Raw genomic sequence first — 5,986 nt, 5'->3', positions numbered from 1 at the left:
GAGAAAAGCAAACCAGATGATTAAGGAGTAAAGAATGGCAGATGAAACTAAAAATAGTCCCCTCGGCAGTTGTAAAGGAAATTCGTTTGACAGGAGGCTGCTTCTTTTGTCGAGAGTGGTTTGTTATGCAAGAGACGATACCGACACCGGCTCTTCTTATCTTGGTTGTCAGTTTAACTGACAAAAAGGAGCAGGGGTTAACATCACTGGAGCCACAGCCAGTCTTAGCATTTGTTTGTTTTCATGCATGTGCGTGTTTTAAGAGGCAGCCCAGGGATTAATACTGGCAAGAAACTGCGGTGCAAGCTCAGTTAGGCAATTTCACAAAAATCTTAAGAGTACACACTCGTTATTAAAGGCAACAATTAAGCCCCTGCCTGCTGCTGGTTTTGTTTCCCTGCCTCCTGCTTCAGCCATCCCAAGAAGGGGATCATGGTGACTTTCCCACACAACAGAAGACTTAATGCTCGCAAGTTCTTCCACGCACAGGCAGCAGAGGACAACATTGCCCCTACTCTGCTTTTCCAGCTCTCAAGGTAGATCACCCAAAACATGCAGAGCCTTCTGGATACAAGAAAATGCAAAATTAAAAAGAACAAAGTTGTTTCATTTTCCCCCCACTCCTTCCTGATGCTGAGCCTTCAATAGCATTTGCACCTCTACGTACGAAGGTAAGAAGTAGGAAGGAAGACACCACCTTAAGATCTCCTCACTTACAGAACAGAAGTCACTGTAAAACCAGGAGGAGAAGAGGGAAAAATGAGGCCATCAGCAGTTTCCCTGACAATTGCCCACAGGAGTGCAGGTGAGCCTGTATGTTCCTCATTAATGTGCCTTCTGGCACGCCTGCAAGCTTTTAGAGAGCCTGGTGGTCACGGCTGCCAATATCTGCTGGTGAGGAGGTAAGCAAATCACAGGCTGTCCAAGTTAAACAAGTAAAGGCCAGGACTTTGAAATCAAACTCAAGAGACACACACACACACATGCACACACACGGTGTGTGGGAGTCAGCATCGGGTATGATGTAGGTGCAAGGGAAAACAACTCTTATTAGTCTTCTCTTTGTCGGACTTTCCCGAAACACTCATTTTTAGACAAAGTATGCTGCACTAAACTGTGGGTTAGTTGAAAACGGGACACTCGCAGCCTCTCCTCTATTCCTCTTTTCTGAGGAAAGGTTCAGCAGCACAAAGACAGCGACACAGAAGTCCTGTCTCCTTGGTGGGTAACTGAAGTCATCCTCTCTGTCCCAAACACCAAAGTGTTTGGTAGACAAAAAAGCAGCAGAATGTAAGGTAAGCTGGTGGAAAGCCCCTGCTGAAAAGTAGATAGCAGCTTTGTACTTCAGGTTGCAAATGTGCACCGGGTTGAAATACTGTGGACTTCTTTTGTAAACTAACTTAGAAAGAACTTGATCCGTTTCCCGCTTGGTGCAGGAAGACCTCGGTGGCGGATTCTGCCCTACACCAGACCCACCTGCCATGAACTACTCGGGCCACAGGATGCCACTGTTGCATTTCTTTTTCAGGGGGTCAAAAGAAACTGCGACAAAACATTTGCGTGAACTGGACACCTAAATTTAACGCCTCTTTTCCCTTCTTAACGCATATAATTGCCAACGTTACAGCCCCAGACAGACCAAGCAGATGTAAATAGCTCAGAGCTGCACAGGATTACGTGTTTTGATTGGGAACAAAATGTTTGGATACCTTTTAAGGCTAGATTACTGAACCCAGCAGCTCCGTGTGTTCGTAAATTTTCTATGCACAAGAAATCTTTCCAATGACTGCCAGGAGTGTTGACTCCAACCCTGATAGTTTTGACTGCAAAACAAATATCCCCTGTTATTGGATTTTATCTACGTCCAGATGAGAAAAGAAAAACTGCTAGATGGGAGAGTAGATTAAATGAGAGAAGGCAGACTGCTCGTAATTCTTACCTCTTGTAAAAGAGGCAAGAGCTCCTACCATGTTAATAAAACTTCATAAATATTTTATTAATATAAAATGGAATGTAATGTATTCATGCCAGGAGTCAGGGAGGTGGCGTGAGCTCCCTGATAGCTCCTCTTGCTGCAATTTTGTGCAGTTTGCAAGCTGGCAGCCAGAATCGTAAGCCCAGGACTACTGAGACCTCCAGGTCGGTCAAGACAAAGGCACTTCACAAAGGTCCACCAGTATGAATTTTAGACCAGTCAAGACTGCAAAGATCTGCACAGGGTCTAAATGTCCTCTGAAGGCAAATTTCAGTCCTGAAATACTTTTACATTTAAGTGGTAAACTATTATAGAAAACTAAGTATGGGATTGCAGATAGTCTCCAAGATCTACTCAGACAGGGGTTCCCCAAAGCTGAGCACAACACAGATGGAATTTGTGAGAAAGGACTCTTAAGCTGTTAAGAAATGAGGGAGAAATTTTAATGCTAACAGTTTCTCAGATTTCAAAAGCCGTTTTGGTTTTGCTCATCATTTTAGAAGGGGAAAAATCGCTTCAGCCTACCACAACTCCGCTTAATAAGAGGGAAAAAGAAAATGAATGATAAGGTTTCAGATACAGCTTGGGTGGCCAGCAACATCAGAACTTGAGGAAAGTCAGCATGAAAGTGACAGCTGTGGTGATGCAGAGCATTCCCGAGGCTGGTGTTGCAGCTCCGTACTTCAAGCTGATATAAATACAAAGGGGCCCACAGACAACAGTCTTTCGGGATTCAAGGCTTCAATAGAAACATCCTCACTGCCTTCAGCCTGTTTTGGATGTGTCCCAGAAGCCGGCTATTCCCCAGCCAGAGTGACAAAATCCCACTTTTCAGAAAACTGTGTTGTAAGATCTTTAAATCAGAACTAGGCAATTGCTCAGAAGATGCTGGGAAGCACTCAGCCTTGGAAGAGAAACAACTACCAACCAAACAATTCACACGTTACCAAAGACAACAATAAAAGAATCCTAAGGACGGTTTCCATTGCTTTTAAAAATAAGTATTTGTAACACACACCAAGGATACAATATGAATATTAAATCAGTCACGATTGTTTACATTTCTTTTGCTGAAGCAGTGTTTGGTGTTGTTATGGGTTTTTTTTTTCACTAGGACAGAAAAAATTGACCAACACATAACCAATTACTTAGTTCCCAAACTCAATTTACCTCCAATTCCAAAGACCAAAGATTTCAAAATCTCTTTAAGAGAAAAAAAACATTAAAAAAAAAAGAAATAAAAGGAAGCCTTCAACCCAAATTCTTTTCTTCTTGTTTATAACAATAAGCAGCAGATTTCATGTAAAAGCAACACCAAGAGGGTAGAAAAAAAATGTTCCAAAGCTAATTTTAGTCCTGCTGATCTCAGGAGCTTAGTGTTCCCGTCAGACAGAACAGACTCCAGTGGTGCCCTGCCTGCCTGGCTGGCTGGAGAAATCTGTCCCTGGAGATCAAGGTACCCTATACCTAGATTGGTTTTTAGGGGTTTTTTTGGTTTGTTTTGTTACACTGGAGCAAGTATCCGGGACTGCATTGATCCAACACATAGATGTGACCTACTCAAGTAAATTACCAGAAAAAAAAATCAAAATGGTTCACACTTCGTTTTCTGCGAATCAGTCCCTCTGGTCTTCAGCAGCTAGCCAAAATCCAGTCCAAAAGTTATTTCTATTAAAAGGACAAATTGATGACAGAATCAGGTGTATCTTTGATACAAACCTGTCTGCTTACATACAACACAGCATCCTTTTACCTGCAACAAGGTAAGAACAAATGATGAGATCTTTTTCCTTGATGGTTCTCATCCAAAGACAGCCAGTACCACATCCAATCCCTTCATGAGCTCCTTCTACTTTTTTCTCCTTAGAGGCACATTCCTACTGCTGCCTCTGGCTGTTTCTCCCTAATCAGCACCATTTTCTGTGGCTTGTTTCACTGGTTCTTATGTCATATATAGGCAACTGCAGCAATCACTACCTCAATGCCTTGTGTTTGCTTTATGAGTTCCCAGGGAAAATCCCTTTGGTCACATGGTTAAGTTTTTAATGTAGATCTCATCATGTAATTCTGGGTCAGTTGCGATCCCATTATTTCAACTACCTGGTTCCATAATTACTTTAACCACTTTTTAAACACTTACCTTGCCCGTCAGCTTCACTGAATGTTACCCAGTCCATAATCGTATCCCTTCAGTTCCACCCAGTCTTCCATCCCACCAAAATGGCCACACCCTAACCCTTTCAGTCCAGAAAGGGAAATGCTTTAACAAAACTATAGTTATACTGTCAACAGTGGTTGTTAATGTACTTTCATATTTCAGCCCTCCCCCCAGAAGTCTGTTTCCAGCCATGTCGCCTTGTGATTTTTCTACTGTTTGTATGAAACCTGCCTATCTGAAGGGAGCTGTAATTCCTCATGCCCCCCATCAAGAGCAGATATCCTCTGCTGGATGCAAGTGAAGAATGTATTTCCCACATGTTTATCATCTAGACAGGAGAACAGAATTCATGCAAGCACCCTAATCTTCTTCAGGGTAAAATCTGCCAAACTAGCCTAAACTACCTTTAATTAGAAACAGTAAGAATTAGAAACAGTAAGAATTAGAAACAGTAAGAACTAGAAACAAACAGAACTACGAAGCAGTAAAACACTCCTGCTGTTAGACTGCCTTTGCTAGCAGGATGACAGCCCCAAACTGAGAAGGCGCAGCGACTGGCTGATGGGTAGTAGTGTCTCAAACTGCAACTTCACATTAAGGCTTCAGTTACATTCACCACTCACTGCTGCCAAGAGAGGTAGCCCTCTCCCCCCATCCCTCCCCCAGTTTCTTCCCTGTGGGACAAGTGCTTCTGCCAAGTCCTTGCTCCAGCACACATTTGATTGCAGCAAAGCCAATTCAACTCACTAAAACAGCAGAAAGTAAATTGGTTTTGGCTGGAAAGCAAGCTGAATTGGCTTATTATGTGATCAAGCAAGCACTGGGGTTGGTGCAAGACAGAGAGAAGACGAACTGTACAGCTGAAGGCAGGAACAGCAGAAGAGGTCTAGGCGAGGTGAGAATGGTAAACAGCAGAGGAAGCTGTTAACACAGCTCAACCGGAGCAGGGAATCACAGTCTTACCACGGTCCAGCGATTTACAAAACATGTCTTGAGTATTCAGTTCCTGTAGGTATCTCCTCATTTCAGGGACAGCGGTTCCTCTGATATCTGCATGTTACTTAAAGGGGATTTCGGATTTAGCCCGAGCATGGGACTGCACTAACAGTTATGTATCTTAAGCCCAACTTCAAGAAGCACTGGTACTCAGGCGTGCTGCTGTGTAAGCCCTGGGAAGAAAAGGGATTTTCTGGTCCCAGCTTTTGTGCAGGGTAAGTGCCACAGCCCGGGGAAGCTTTCCAAGGCTCAAGATTAGCTGGGCATGGCGCCACATTAACACCACCATCCTGCTTCTCAGGCACAGATTGTTTTTGTGTACAGGACTGCACAATAAACAAGTTGTTTGTTGCAATGCTGGTCTATGGGTCTGCGCCAGACTGTCTACAAAAACAGATATATCCCCAACAGAAAGCATCTTGAGGGCACCAGTGCATCGTTCCTCTGTAAGAGAAACATCACAGGCTGGCAGTGAGGGGACAAAGCCCCTGGAGATCCACCACAGGGAGGGCTTTCAGCAGAGCACCAAGAAATGCATTCAAATGGTCAATTATCTAAACGTGTCTTTGCACCAGAGGAGAGTTTAGTGGATTACCTCCCTTTCCAACCCGTCTGGCGTAACACGGCCTGTTCCCACCCACTTGCTCCTGGGGACAAGTTTCCCCCATTTTCTTCTACCTTCTATCCTAAGTACATCTTGTACCACAGGGCTTCCCGCCCTCAGCACTCTGAGTCCATGAAGTTGGCTTTTTTAAAAAAAAAAAAGGCAACCGGTGGGGACGTTGAATTTTAACTTTATTAACCTTCAAGCTTTACATCCTCTCAGGGCCCCGCTTACCAGATTCCTCCCCGGCACC

The sequence above is a fragment of the Calonectris borealis genome, chromosome 2 (genome assembly GCF_964195595.1).
Source record: "Calonectris borealis chromosome 2, bCalBor7.hap1.2, whole genome shotgun sequence".
Classification (NCBI taxonomy): Eukaryota; Metazoa; Chordata; class Aves; order Procellariiformes; family Procellariidae; genus Calonectris; species Calonectris borealis.
Note: the sequence above shows the minus strand (reverse complement) of the source record.